The sequence below is a fragment of the Osmia lignaria genome, unplaced genomic scaffold (genome assembly GCF_051020975.1).
Source record: "Osmia lignaria lignaria isolate PbOS001 unplaced genomic scaffold, iyOsmLign1 scaffold0013, whole genome shotgun sequence".
In the NCBI taxonomy this organism is placed as follows: Eukaryota; Metazoa; Arthropoda; class Insecta; order Hymenoptera; family Megachilidae; genus Osmia; species Osmia lignaria.
The window spans coordinates 3314107-3329988 of record NW_027478167.1 but is presented as its reverse complement, the minus strand read 5'-3'; positions in this window follow the sequence as shown (position 1 = coordinate 3329988).

The window sequence follows — 15882 nt, the reverse complement described above, 5'->3', positions numbered from 1 at the left end:
ATATATCAAGATATTTAAAAGTTCCGAAGCCGCACCAACATAATAGAGATACAGAAACACCGTGGCCCCTTTCTTTGAGATAACTCTGCACTATTGCGAGCTGCAAATGCCACTTCCAGCTTAGCTGTGCAGAGGAAGAACAACAAGAAGAAGAAATATCTCGAGATATGTCCGTCAGGCCAGTTCCTTTGAGGTGAATCTGCAAATATCTCGGAAACGAAGCGATCTATGGCAAAATGTTAAGAGACGTTTTTTGTAGAGAATTATGTTTCCTACAATTTATGTTCTATGATATTTTTTGATCAGAAGCGTAGTTTTCGAGATATATCGAGATATTTAAAAGTTCCGAAGCCGCACCAACATAATAGGGATACAGAAACACCGTGGCCCCTTTCTTTGAGATAACTCTGCACTAGTGCGAGCCGCAAATGCCACTTCCAGCTTAGCTGTGCAGAAGAAGAACAACAAGAAGAAGAAATATCTCGAAATATGTCCGTCAGACCCCTTCCCTTGAGATATATCTGCAAATATCTCGGAAACGAAGCGAGCTATGGCAAAATGTTAAGAGACCTTTTTTGTAGAGAATTATGTTTCCTACAATTTATGTTCTATGATATTTTTTGATCAGAAGCGTAGTTTTCGAGATATATCGAGATATTTAAAAGTTCCGAAGACGCACCAACATAATAGAGATACAGAAACACCGTGGCCCCTTTCTTTGAGATAACTGTGCAATAGTGCGAGCCGCAAATGCAACTTCCAGCTTAGCTGTGCAGAAGAAGAACAACAAGAAGAAGAAATATCTCGAAATATGTCCGTCAGGCCCCTTCCCTTGAGATAAATCTGCAAATGTCTCGGAAACGAAGCGAGCTATGGCAAAATGTTAAGAGACCTTTTTTGTAGAGAATTAAGTTTCCTACTTTTTATGTTCTATGATATTTTTTGATCAGATGCGTAGTTCTCGAGATATATCAAGATATTTAAAAGTTCCGAAGCCGCACCAACATAATAGAGATACAGAAACACCGTGGCCCCTTTCTTTGAGATAACTCTGCACTATTGCGAGCTGCAAATGCCACTTCCAGCTTAGCTGTGCAGAGGAAGAACAACAAGAAGAAGAAATATCTCGAGATATGTCCGTCAGGCCAGTTCCTTTGAGGTGAATCTGCAAATATCTCGGAAACGAAGCGATCTATGGCAAAATGTTAAGAGACGTTTTTTGTAGAGAATTATGTTTCCTACAATTTATGTTCTATGATATTTTTTGATCAGAAGCGTAGTTTTCGAGATATATCGAGATATTTAAAAGTTCCGAAGCCGCACCATCATAATAGGGATACAGAAACACCGTGGCCCCTTTCTTTGAGATAACTCTGCACTAGTGCGAGCCGCAAATGCCACTTCCAGCTTAGCTGTGCAGAAGAAGAACAACAAGAAGAAGAAATATCTCGAAATATGTCCGTCAGACCCCTTCCCTTGAGATATATCTGCAAATATCTCGGAAACGAAGCGAGCTATGGCAAAATGTTAAGAGACCTTTTTTGTAGAGAATTATGTTTCCTACAATTTATGTTCTATGATATTTTTTGATCAGAAGCGTAGTTTTCGAGATATATCAAGATATTTAAAAGTTCCGAAACCGCACCAACATAATAGAGATACAGAAACACCGTGGCCCCTTTCTTTGAGATAACTCTGCACTATTGCGAGCTGGAAATGCCACTTCCAGTTTAGCTGTGCAGAAGAAGAACAACAAGAAGAAGAAATATCTCGAAATATGTCCGTCAGGCCCCTTCCCTTGAGATAAATCTGCAAATATCTCGGAAACGAAGCGAGCTATGGCAAAATGTTAAGAGACCTTTTTTGTAGAGAATTAAGTTTCCTACTTTTTATGTTCTATGATATTTTTTGATCAGAAGCGTAGTTTTCGAGATATATCGAGATATTTAAAAGTTCCGAAGCCGCACCAACATAATAGAGATACAGAAACACCGTGGCCCCTTTCTTTGAGATAACTCTGCACTAGTGCGAGCCGCAAATGCCACTTCCAGCTTAGCTGTGCAGAAGAAGAACAACAAGAAGAAGAAATATCTCGAAATATGTCCGTCAGGCCCCTTCCCTTGAGATAAATATGCAAATATCTCGGAAACGAAGCGAGCTATGGCAAAATGTTAAGAGACCTTTTTTGTAGAGAATTAAGTTTCCTACTTTTTATGTTCTATGACATTTTTTGATCAGATGCGTAGTTCTCGAGATATATCAAGATATTTAAAAGTTCCGAAGCCGCACCTACATAATAGAGATACAGAAACACCGTGGCCTCTTTCTTTAAGATAACTCTGCACTATTGCGAGCTGCAAATGCCACTTCCAGCTTAGCTGTGCAGAGGAAGAACAACAAGAAGAAGAAATATCTCGAAATATGTCCGTCAGGCCAGTTCCTTTGAGCTGAATCTGCAAATATCTCGGAAACGAAGAGAGCTATGGCAAAATGTTAAGAGACCTTTTTTGTAGAGAATTAAGTTTCCTACTTTTTATGTTCGATGATATTTTTTGATCAGATGCGTAGTTCTCGAGATATATCAAGATATTTAAAAGTTCCGAGGCTGCACCAACATAATAGAGGTACAGAAACACCGTGGCCTCTTTCTTTGAGATAACTCTGCACTATTGCGAGCTGCAAATGCCACTTCGAGCTTAGCTGTGCAGAAGAAGAACAACAAGAAGAAGAAATATCTCGAAATATGTCCGTCAGGCCCCTTCCCTTGAGATAAATCTGCAAATATCTCGGAAACGAAGCGAGCTATGGCAAAATGTTAAGAGACCTTTTTTGTAGAGAATTAAGTTTCCTACTTTTTATGTTCCACGATATTTTTTGATCAGATGCGTAGTTCTCGAGATATATCAAGATATTTAAAAGTTCCGAAGCTGCACCAACATAATAGAGATACAGAAACACCGTGGCCCCTTTCTTTGAGATAACTCTGCACTAGTGCGAGCCGCAAATGCCACTTCCAGCTTAGCTGTGCAGAAGAAGAACAACAAGAAGAAGAAATATCTCGAAATATGTCCGTCAGGCCCCTTCCCTTGAGATAAATCTGCAAATGTCTCGGAAACGAAGCGAGCTATGGCAAAATGTTAAGAGACCTTTTTTGTAGAGAATTAAGTTTCCTACTTTTTATGTTCTATGATATTTTTTGATCAGATGCGTAGTTCTCGAGATATATCAAGATATTTAAAAGTTCCGAAGCCGCACCAACATAATAGAGATACAGAAACACCGTGGCCCCTTTCTTTGAGATAACTCTGCACTATTGCGAGCTGCAAATGCCACTTCCAGCTTAGCTGTGCAGAGGAAGAACAACAAGAAGAAGAAATATCTCGAGATATGTCCGTCAGGCCAGTTCCTTTGAGGTGAATCTGCAAATATCTCGGAAACGAAGCGATCTATGGCAAAATGTTAAGAGACGTTTTTTGTAGAGAATTATGTTTCCTACAATTTATGTTCTATGATATTTTTTGATCAGAAGCGTAGTTTTCGAGATATATCGAGATATTTAAAAGTTCCGAAGCCGCACCAACATAATAGGGATACAGAAACACCGTGGCCCCTTTCTTTGAGATAACTCTGCACTAGTGCGAGCCGCAAATGCCACTTCCAGCTTAGCTGTGCAGAAGAAGAACAACAAGAAGAAGAAATATTTCGAAATATGTCCGACAGGCCCCTTCCCTTGAGATAAATCTGCAAATATCTCGGAAACGAAGCGAGCTATGGCGAAATGTTAAGAGACCTTTTTTGTAGAGAATTAAGTTTCCTACTTTTTATCTTCTATGATATTTTTTGATCAGATGCGTAGTTCTCGAGATATATCAAGATATTTAAAAGTGCCGAAGCCGCACCAACATAATACAGATACAGAAACACCGTGGCCCCTTTCTTTGAGATAACTCTGCACTAGTGCGAGCCGCAAATGCCACTTCCAGCTTAGCTGTGCAGGAGAAGAACAACAAGAAGAAGAAATATCTCGATATATGTCCGTCAGGCCCCTTTCCTTGAGATAAATCTGCAAATATCTCGGAAACGAAGCGAGCTATGGCAAAATGTTAAGAGACCTTTTTTGTAGAGAATTAAGTTTCCTACTTTTTGTGTTCTATGATATTTTTTGATCAGATGCGTAGTTCTCGAGATATATCAAGATATTTAAAAGTTCCGAAGCCGCACCAACATAATAGAGATACAGAAACACCGTGGCCCCTTTCTTTGAGATAACTCTGCACTATTGCGAGCTGCAAATGCCACTTCCCGCTTAGCTGTGCAGAGGAAGAACAACAAGAAGAAGAAATATCTCGAAATATGTCCGTCAGGCCAGTTCCTTTGAGCTGAATCTGAAAATATCTCGGAAACGAAGCGAGCTATGGCAAAATGTTAAGAGACGTTTTTTGTAGAGAATTATGTTTCCTACAATTTATGTTCTATGATATTTTTTGATCAGAAGCGTAGTTTTCGAGATATATCGAGATACTTAAAAGTTCCGAAGCCGCACCAACATATTAGAGATACAGAAACACCGTGGCCCCTTTCTTTGAGATAACTGTGCACTAGTGCGAGCCGCAAATGCCACTTCCAGCTTAGCTGTGCAGAAGAAGAACAACAAGAAGAAGAAATATCTCGAAATATGTCCGTCAGGCCCCTTCCCTTGAGATAAATCTGCAAATATCTCGGAAACGAAGCGAGCTATGGCAAAATGTTAAGAGACCTTTTTTGTAGAGAATTATGTTTCCTACTTTTTATGTTCTATGATATTTTTTGATCAGACGCGTAGTTCTCGAGATATATAAAGATATTTTAAAGTTCCGAAGCCGCACCAACATAATACAGATACAGAAACACCGTGGCCCCTTTCTTTGAGATAACTCTGCACTAGTGCGAGCCGCAAATGCCACTTCCAGCTTAGCTGTGCAGAAGAAGAACAACAAGAAGAAGAAATATCTCGAAATATGTCCGTCAGGCCCCTTCCCTTGAGATAAATCTGCAAATATCTCGGAAACGAAGCGAGCTATGGCAAAATGTTAAGAGACCTTTTTTGTAGAGAATTAAGTTTCCTCCTTTTTATGTTCTATGATATTTTGTGATCAGATGCGTAGTTCTCGAGATATATCAAGATATTTAAAAGTTCCGAAGCCGCACCAACATAATAGGGATACAGAAACACCGTGGCCCCTTTCTTTGAGATAACTCTGCACTAGTGCAAGCCGCAAATGCCACTTCCAGCTTAGCTGTGCAGAAGAAGAACAACAAGAAGAAGAAATATCTCGAAATATGTCCGTCAGGCCCCTTCCCTTGAGATAAATCTGCAAATATCTCGGAAACGAAGCGAGCTATGGCAAAATGTTAAGAGACCTTTTTTGTAGAGAATTATGTTTCCTACCATTTATGTTCTATGATATTTTTTGATCAGAAGCGTAGTTTTCGAGATATATCTAGATATTTAAAAGTTACGAAGCCGCACCAACATAATAGAGATACAGAAACCCCGTGGCCCCTTTCTTTGAGATAACTCTGCAATAGTGCGAGCCGCAAATGCCACTTCCAGCTTAGCTGTGCAGAAGAAGAACAACAAGAAGAAGAAATATCTCGAAATATGTCCGTCAGGCCCCTTCCCTTGAGATAAATCTGCAAATATCTCGGAAACGAAGCGAGCTATGGCAAAATGTTAAGAGACCTTTTTTGTAGAGAATTAAGTTTCCTACTTTTTATGTTCTATGATATTTTTTGACCAGATGCGTAGTTCTCGAGATATATCAAGATATTTAAAAGTTCCGAAGCCGCACCAACATAATACAGATACAGAAACACCGTGGCCCCTTTCTTTGAGATAACTCTGCACTAGTGCGAGCCGCAAATGCCACTTCCAGCTTAGCTGTGCAGAAGAAGAACAACAAGAAGAAGAAGTATCTCGAAATATGTCCGTCAGGCCCCTTCCCTTGAGATAAATCTGCAAATATCTCGGAAACGAAGCGAGCTATGGCAAAATGTTAAGAGACCTTTTTTGTAGAGAATTAAGTTTCCTACTTTTTATGTTCTATGATATTTTTTGATCAGATGCGTAGTTCTCGAGATATATCAAGATATTTAAAAGTTCCGAAGCCGCACCAACATAATAGAGATACAGAAACACCGTGGCTCCTTTCTTTGAGATAACTCTGCACTATTGCGAGCTGGAAATGCCACTTCCAGTTTAGCTGTGCAGAAGAAGAACAACAAGAAGAAGAAATATCTCGAAATATGTCCGTTAGGCCCCTTCCCTTGAGATAAATCTGCAAATATCTCGGAAACGAAGCGAGCTATGGCAAAATGTTAAGAGACCTTTTTTGTAGAGAATTATGTTTCCTACTTTTTATGTTCTATGATATTTTTTGATCAGACGCGTAGTTCTCGAGATATATAAAGATATTTTAAAGTTCCGAAGCCGCACCAACATAATACAGATACAGAAACACCGTGGCCCCTTTCTTTGAGATAACTCTGCACTAGTGCGAGCCGCAAATGCCACTTCCAGCTTAGCTGTGCAGAAGAAGAACAACAAGAAGAAGAAATATCTCGAAATATGTCCGTCAGGCCCCTTCCCTTGAGATAAATCTGCAAATATCTCGGAAACGAAGCGAGCTATGGCAAAATGTTAAGAGACCTTTTTTGTAGAGAATTAAGTTTCCTCCTTTTTATGTTCTATGATATTTTGTGATCAGATGCGTAGTTCTCGAGATATATCAAGATATTTAAAAGTTCCGAAGCCGCACCAACATAATAGGGATACAGAAACACCGTGGCCCCTTTCTTTGAGATAACTCTGCACTAGTGCAAGCCGCAAATGCCACTTCCAGCTTAGCTGTGCAGAAGAAGAACAACAAGAAGAAGAAATATCTCGAAATATGTCCGTCAGGCCCCTTCCCTTGAGATAAATCTGCAAATATCTCGGAAACGAAGCGAGCTATGGCAAAATGTTAAGAGACCTTTTTTGTGGAGAATTATGTTTCCTACCATTTATGTTCTATGATATTTTTTGATCAGAAGCGTAGTTTTCGAGATATATCTAGATATTTAAAAGTTACGAAGCCGCACCAACATAATAGAGATACAGAAACACCGTGGCCCCTTTCTTTGAGATAACTCTGCACTATTGCGAGCTGGAAATGCCACTTCCAGTTTAGCTGTGCAGAAGAAGAACAACAAGAAGAAGAAATATCTCGAAATATGTCCGTTAGGCCCCTTCCCTTGAGATAAATCTGCAAATATCTCGGAAACGAAGCGAGCTATGGCAAAATGTTAAGAGACCTTTTTTGTAGAGAATTAAGTTTCCTACTTTTTATGTTCTATGATATTTTTTGATCAGATGCGCAGTTCTCGAGATATATCAAGATATTTAAAAGTTCCGAAGCCGCACCAACATAATAGAGATACAGAAACACCGTGGCCCCTTTCTTTGAGATAACTCTGCACTATTGCGAGCTGTAAATGCCACTTCCAGCTTAGCTGTGCAGAAGAAGAACAACAAGAAGAAGAAATATCTCGAAATATGTCCGTCAGGCCCCTGCCCTTGAGATATATCTGCAAATATCTCGGAAACGAAGCGAGCTATGGCAAAATGTTGAGAGACCTTTTTTGTAGAGAATTATGTTTCCTACAATTTATGGGCTATGATATTTTTTGATCAGAAGCGTATTTTTCGAGATATATCGAGATATTTAAAAGTTCCGAAGCCGCACCAACATAATAGAGATACAGAAACACCGTGGCCCCTTTCATTGAGATAACTCTGCACTATTGCGAGCTGCAAATGCCACTTCCAGCTTAGCTGTGCAGAGGAAGAACAACAAGAAAAAGAAGTATCTCGAAATATGTCCGTCAGGCCCGTTCCTTTGAGCTGAATCTGCAAATATCTCGGAAACGAAGCGAGCTATGGCAAAATGTTAAGAGACGTTTTTTGTAGAGAATTATGTTTCCTACAATTTATGTTCTATGATATTTTTTGATCAGAAGCGTAGTTTTCGAGATATATCGAGATATTTAAAAGTTCCGAAGCCGCACCAACATAATAGAGATACAGAAACACCGTGGTCCCTTTCTTTGAGATAACTCTGCACTAGTGCGAGCCGCAAATGCCACTTCCAGCTTAGCTGTGCAGAAGAAGAACAACAAGAAGAAGAAATATCTCGAAATATGTCCGACAGGCCCCTTCCCTTGAGATAAATCTGCAAATATCTCGGAAACGAAGCGAGCTATGGCGAAATGTTAAGAGACCTTTTTTGTAGAGAATTAAGTTTCCTACTTTTTATGTTCTATGATATTTTTTGATCAGATGCGTAGTTCTCGAGATATATCAAGATATTTAAAAGTTCCGAAGCCGCACCAACATAATAGAGATACAGAAACACCGTGGCTCCTTTCTTTGAGATAACTCTGCACTATTGCGAGCTGGAAATGCCACTTCCAGTTTAGCTGTGCAGAAGAAGAACAACAAGAAGAAGAAATATCTCGAAATATGTCCGTTAGGCCCCTTCCCTTGAGATAAATCTGCAAATATCTCGGAAACGACGCGAGCTATGGCAAAATGTTAAGAGACCTTTTTTGTAGAGAATTATGTTTCCTACAATTTATGTTCTACGATATTTTTTGATCAGAAGCGTAGTTTTCGAGATATATCAAGATATTTAAAAGTTCCGAAACCGCACCAACATAATAGAGATACAGAAACACCGTGGCCCCTTTCTTTGAGATAACTCTGCACTATTGCGAGCTGGAAATGCCACTTCCAGTTTAGCTGTGCAGAAGAAGAACAACAAGAAGAAGAAATATCTCGAAATATGTCCGTTAGGCCCCTTCCCTTGAGATAAATCTGCAAATATCTCGGAAACGAAGCGAGCTATGGCAAAATGTTAAGAGACCTTTTTTGTAGAGAATTAAGTTTCCTACTTTTTATGTTCTATGATATTTTTTGATCAGACGCGTAGTTCTCGAGATATATAAAGATATTTTAAAGTTCCGAAGCCGCACCAACATAATACAGATACAGAAACACCGTGGCCCCTTTCTTTGAGATAACTCTGCACTAGTGCGAGCCGCAAATGCCACTTCCAGCTTAGCTGTGCAGAAGAAGAACAACAAGAAGAAGAAATATCTCGAAATATGTCCGTTAGGCCCCTTCCCTTGAGATAAATCTGCAAATATCTCGGAAACGAAGCGAGCTATGGCAAAATGTTAAGAGACCTTTTTTGTAGAGAATTAAGTTTCCTACTTTTTATGTTCTATGATATTTTTTGACCAGATGCGTAGTTCTCGAGATATATCAAGATATTTAAAAGTTCCGAAGCCGCACCAACATAATAGAGATACAGAAACACCGTGGCTCCTTTCTTTGAGATAACTCTGCACTATTGCGAGCTGGAAATGCCACTTCCAGTTTAGCTGTGCAGAAGAAGAACAACAAGAAGAAGAAATATCTCGAAATATGTCCGTTAGGCCCCTTCCCTTGAGATAAATCTGCAAATATCTCGGAAACGAAGCGAGCTATGGCAAAATGTTAAGAGACCTTTTTTGTAGAGAATTATGTTTCCTACTTTTTATGTTCTATGATATTTTTTGATCAGACGCGTAGTTCTCGAGATATATAAAGATATTTTAAAGTTCCGAAGCCGCACCAACATAATACAGATACAGAAACACCGTGGCCCCTTTCTTTGAGATAACTCTGCACTAGTGCGAGCCGCAAATGCCACTTCCAGCTTAGCTGTGCAGAAGAAGAACAACAAGAAGAAGAAATATCTCGAAATATGTCCGTCAGGCCCCTTCCCTTGAGATAAATCTGCAAATATCTCGGAAACGAAGCGAGCTATGGCAAAATGTTAAGAGACCTTTTTTGTAGAGAATTAAGTTTCCTCCTTTTTATGTTCTATGATATTTTGTGATCAGATGCGTAGTTCTCGAGATATATCAAGATATTTAAAAGTTCCGAAGCCGCACCAACATAATAGGGATACAGAAACACCGTGGCCCCTTTCTTTGAGATAACTCTGCACTAGTGCAAGCCGCAAATGCCACTTCCAGCTTAGCTGTGCAGAAGAAGAACAACAAGAAGAAGAAATATCTCGAAATATGTCCGTCAGGCCCCTTCCCTTGAGATAAATCTGCAAATATCTCGGAAACGAAGCGAGCTATGGCAAAATGTTAAGAGACCTTTTTTGTGGAGAATTATGTTTCCTACCATTTATGTTCTATGATATTTTTTGATCAGAAGCGTAGTTTTCGAGATATATCTAGATATTTAAAAGTTACGAAGCCGCACCAACATAATAGAGATACAGAAACACCGTGGCCCCTTTCTTTGAGATAACCTTGCACTATTGCGAGCTGGAAATGCCACTTCCAGTTTAGCTGTGCAGAAGAAGAACAACAAGAAGAAGAAATATCTCGAAATATGTCCGTTAGGCCCCTTCCCTTGAGATAAATCTGCAAATATCTCGGAAACGAAGCGAGCTATGGCAAAATGTTAAGAGACCTTTTTTGTAGAGAATTAAGTTTCCTACTTTTTATGTTCTATGATATTTTTTGATCAGATGCGCAGTTCTCGAGATATATCAAGATATTTAAAAGTTCCGAAGCCGCACCAACATAATAGAGATACAGAAACACCGTGGCCCCTTTCTTTGAGATAACTCTGCACTATTGCGAGCTGTAAATGCCACTTCCAGCTTAGCTGTGCAGAAGAAGAACAACAAGAAGAAGAAATATCTCGAAATATGTCCGTCAGGCCCCTGCCCTTGAGATATATCTGCAAATATCTCGGAAACGAAGCGAGCTATGGCAAAATGTTGAGAGACCTTTTTTGTAGAGAATTATGTTTCCTACAATTTATGTTCTATGATATTTTTTGATCAGAAGCGTATTTTTCGAGATATATCGAGATATTTAAAAGTTCCGAAGCCGCACCAACATAATAGAGATACAGAAACACCGTGGCCCCTTTCATTGAGATAACTCTGCACTATTGCGAGCTGCAAATGCCACTTCCAGCTTAGCTGTGCAGAGGAAGAACAACAAGAAAAAGAAGTATCTCGAAATATGTCCGTCAGGCCCGCTCCTTTGAGCTGAATCTGCAAATATCTCGGAAACGAAGCGAGCTATGGCAAAATGTTAAGAGACGTTTTTTGTAGAGAATTATGTTTCCTACAATTTATGTTCTATGATATTTTTTGATCAGAAGCGTAGTTTTCGAGATATATCGAGATATTTAAAAGTTCCGAAGCCGCACCAACATAATAGAGATACAGAAACACCGTGGTCCCTTTCTTTGAGATAACTCTGCACTAGTGCGAGCCGCAAATGCCACTTCCAGCTTAGCTGTGCAGAAGAAGAACAACAAGAAGAAGAAATATCTCGAAATATGTCCGACAGGCCCCTTCCCTTGAGATAAATCTGCAAATATCTCGGAAACGAAGCGAGCTATGGCGAAATGTTAAGAGACCTTTTTTGTAGAGAATTAAGTTTCCTACTTTTTATGTTCTATGATATTTTTTGATCAGATGCGTAGTTCTCGAGATATATCAAGATATTTAAAAGTTCCGAAGCCGCACCAACATAATAGAGATACAGAAACACCGTGGCTCCTTTCTTTGAGATAACTCTGCACTATTGCGAGCTGGAAATGCCACTTCCAGTTTAGCTGTGCAGAAGAAGAACAACAAGAAGAAGAAATATCTCGAAATATGTCCGTTAGGCCCCTTCCCTTGAGATAAATCTGCAAATATCTCGGAAACGACGCGAGCTATGGCAAAATGTTAAGAGACCTTTTTTGTAGAGAATTATGTTTCCTACAATTTATGTTCTACGATATTTTTTGATCAGAAGCGTAGTTTTCGAGATATATCAAGATATTTAAAAGTTCCGAAACCGCACCAACATAATAGAGATACAGAAACACCGTGGCCCCTTTCTTTGAGATAACTCTGCACTATTGCGAGCTGGAAATGCCACTTCCAGTTTAGCTGTGCAGAAGAAGAACAACAAGAAGAAGAAATATCTCGAAATATGTCCGTTAGGCCCCTTCCCTTGAGATAAATCTGCAAATATCTCGGAAACGAAGCGAGCTATGGCAAAATGTTAAGAGACCTTTTTTGTAGAGAATTAAGTTTCCTACTTTTTATGTTCTATGATATTTTTTGATCAGATGCGCAGTTCTCGAGATATATCAAGATAATTAAAAGTTCCGAAGCCGCACCAACATAATAGAGATACAGAAACACCGTGGCCCCTTTCTTTGAGATAACTCTGCAATACTGCGAGCCGCAAATGCCACTTCCAGCTTAGCTGTGCAGAAGAAGAACAACAAGAAGAAGAAATATCTCGAAATATGTCCGTTAGGCCCCTTCCCTTAAGATAAATCTGCAAATATCTCGGAAACGAAGCGAGCTATGGCAACATGTTGAGAGACCTTTTTTGTAGAGAATTAAGTTTCCTACTTTTTATGTTCTATGATATTTTTTGATCAGATGCGTAGTTCTCGAGATATATCAAGATATTTAAAAGTTCCGAAGCCGCACCAACATAATAGAGATACAGAAACACCGTGGCTCCTTTCTTTGAGATAACTCTGCACTATTGCGAGCTGGAAATGCCACTTCCAGTTTAGCTGTGCAGAAGAAGAACAACAAGAAGAAGAAATATCTCGAAATATGTCCGTTAGGCCCCTTCCCTTGAGATAAATCTGCAAATATCTCGGAAACGACGCGAGCTATGGCAAAATGTTAAGAGACCTTTTTTGTAGAGAATTATGTTTCCTACAATTTATGTTCTACGATATTTTTTGATCAGAAGCGTAGTTTTCGAGATATATCAAGATATTTAAAAGTTCCGAAACCGCACCAACATAATAGAGATACAGAAACACCGTGGCCCCTTTCTTTGAGATAACTCTGCACTATTGCGAGCTGGAAATGCCACTTCCAGTTTAGCTGTGCAGAAGAAGAACAACAAGAAGAAGAAATATCTCGAAATATGTCCGTTAGGCCCCTTCCCTTGAGATAAATCTGCAAATATCTCGGAAACGAAGCGAGCTATGGCAAAATGTTAAGAGACCTTTTTTGTAGAGAATTAAGTTTCCTACTTTTTATGTTCTATGATATTTTTTGATCAGATGCGCAGTTCTCGAGATATATCAAGATAATTAAAAGTTCCGAAGCCGCACCAACATAATAGAGATACAGAAACACCGTGGCCCCTTTCTTTGAGATAACTCTGCAATACTGCGAGCCGCAAATGCCACTTCCAGCTTAGCTGTGCAGAAGAAGAACAACAAGAAGAAGAAATATCTCGAAATATGTCCGTTAGGCCCCTTCCCTTAAGATAAATCTGCAAATATCTCGGAAACGAAGCGAGCTATGGCAACATGTTGAGAGACCTTTTTTGTAGAGAATTAAGTTTCCTACTTTTTATGTTCTATGATATTTTTTGATCAGATGCGTAGTTCTCGAGATATATCAAGATATTTAAAAGTTCCGAAGCCGCACCAACATAATAGAGATACAGTAAAACCGTGGCCCCTCTCTTTGAGATAACTCTGCACTATTGCGAGCTGCAAATGCCACTTCCAGCTTAGCTGTGCAGAAGAAGAACAACAAGAAGAAGAAATATCTCGAAATATGTCCGTCAGGCCCCTTCCCTTGAGATAAATCTGCAAATATCTCGGAAACGAAGCGAGCTATGGCAAAATGTTCAGAGACCTTTTTTGTAGAGAATTAAGTTTCCTACTTTTTATGTTCTATGATATTTTTTGATCAGATGCGTAGTTCTCGAGATATATCAAGATATTTAAAAGTTCCGAAGCCGCACCAACATAATAGAGATACAGAAACACCGTGGCTCCTTTCTTTGAGATAACTCTGCACTGTTGCGAGCTGGAAATGCCACTTCCAGTTTAGCTGTGCAGAAGAAGAACAACAAGAAGAAGAAATATCTCGAAATATGTCCGTTAGGCCCCTTCCCTTGAGATAAATCTGCAAATATCTCGGAAACGAAGCGAGCTATGGCAAAATGTTAAGAGACCTTTTTTGTAGAGAATTAAGTTTCCTACTTTTTATGTTCTATGATATTTTTTGATCAGATGCGTAGTTCTCGAGATATATCAAGATATTTAAAAGTTCCGAAGCCGCACCAACATAATAGAGATACAGAAACACCGTGGCCCCTTTCTTTGAGATAACTCTGCACTATTGCGAGCTGGAAATGCCACTTCCAGTTTAGCTGTGCAGAGGAAGAACAACAAGAAGAAGAAATAACTCGAAATATGTCCGTTAGGCCCCTTCCCTTGAGATAAATCTGCAAATATCTCGGAAACGAAGCGAGCTATGGCAAAATGTTAAGAGACCTTTTTTGTAGAGAATTAAGTTTCCTACTTTTTATGTTCTATGATATTTTTTGATCAGATGCGCAGTTCTCGAGATATATCAAGATATTTAAAAGTTCCGAAGCCGCACCAACATAATAGAGATACAGAAACACCGTGGCCCCTTTCTTTGAGATAACTCTGCACTATTGCGAGCTGGAAATGCCACTTCCAGTTTAGCTGTGCAGAGGAAGAACAACAAGAAGAAGAAATAACTCGAAATATGTCCGTTAGGCCCCTTCCCTTGAGATAAATCTGCAAATATCTCGGAAACGAAGCGAGCTATGGCAAAATGTTAAGAGACCTTTTTTGTAGAGAATTAAGTTTCCTACTTTTTATGTTCTATGATATTTTTTGATCAGATGCGCAGTTCTCGAGATATATCAAGATATTTAAAAGTTCCGAAGCCGCACCAACATAATAGAGATACAGAAACACCGTGGCCCCTTTCTTTGAGATAACTCTGCACTATTGCGAGCTGTAAATGCCACTTCCAGCTTAGCTGTGCAGAAGAAGAACAACAAGAAGAAGAAATATCTCGAAATATGTCCGTCAGGCCCCTTCCCTTGAGATATATCTGCAAATATCTCGGAAACGAAGCGAGCTATGACAAAATGTTAAGAGACCTTTTTTGTAGAGAATTATGTTTCCTACAATTTATGTTCTATGATATTTTTTGATCAGAAGCGTAGTTTTCGAGATATATCGAGATATTTAAAAGTTCCGAAGCCGCACCAACATAATAGAGATACAGAAACACCGTGGCCCCTTTCTTTGAGATAACTCTGCACTAGTGCGAGCCGCAAATGCCACTTCCAGCTTAGCTGTGCAGAAGAAGAACAACAAGAAGAAGAAATATCTCGAAATGTCCGTCAGGCCCCTTCCCTTGAGATAAATCTGCAAATATCTCGGAAACGAAGCGAGCTATGGCAAAATGTTAAGAGACCTTTTTTGTAGAGAATTAAGTTTCCTACTTTTTATGTTCTATGATATTTTTTGATCAGATGCGTAGTTCTCGAGATATATCAAGATATTTAAAAGTTCCGAAGCCGCACCAACATAATAGAGATACAGAAACACCGTGGCCCCATTCTTTGAGATAACTCTGCACTATTGCGAGCTGCAAATGCCACTTCCAGCTTAGCTGTGCAGAAGAAGAACAACAAGAAGAAGAAATATCTCGAAATATGTCCGTCAGGCCCCTTCCCTTGAGATATATCTGCAAATATCTCGGAAGCGAAGCGAGCTATGGCAAAATGTTAAGAGACCTTTTTTGTAGAGAATTAAGTTTCCTACTTTTTATGTTCTATGATATTTTTTGATCAGATGCGTAGTTCTCGAGATATATCGAGATATTTAAAAGTTCCGAAGCCGCACCAACATAATAGGGATACAGAAACACCGTGGCCCCTTTCTTTGAGATAACTCTGCACTAGTGCGAGCCGCAA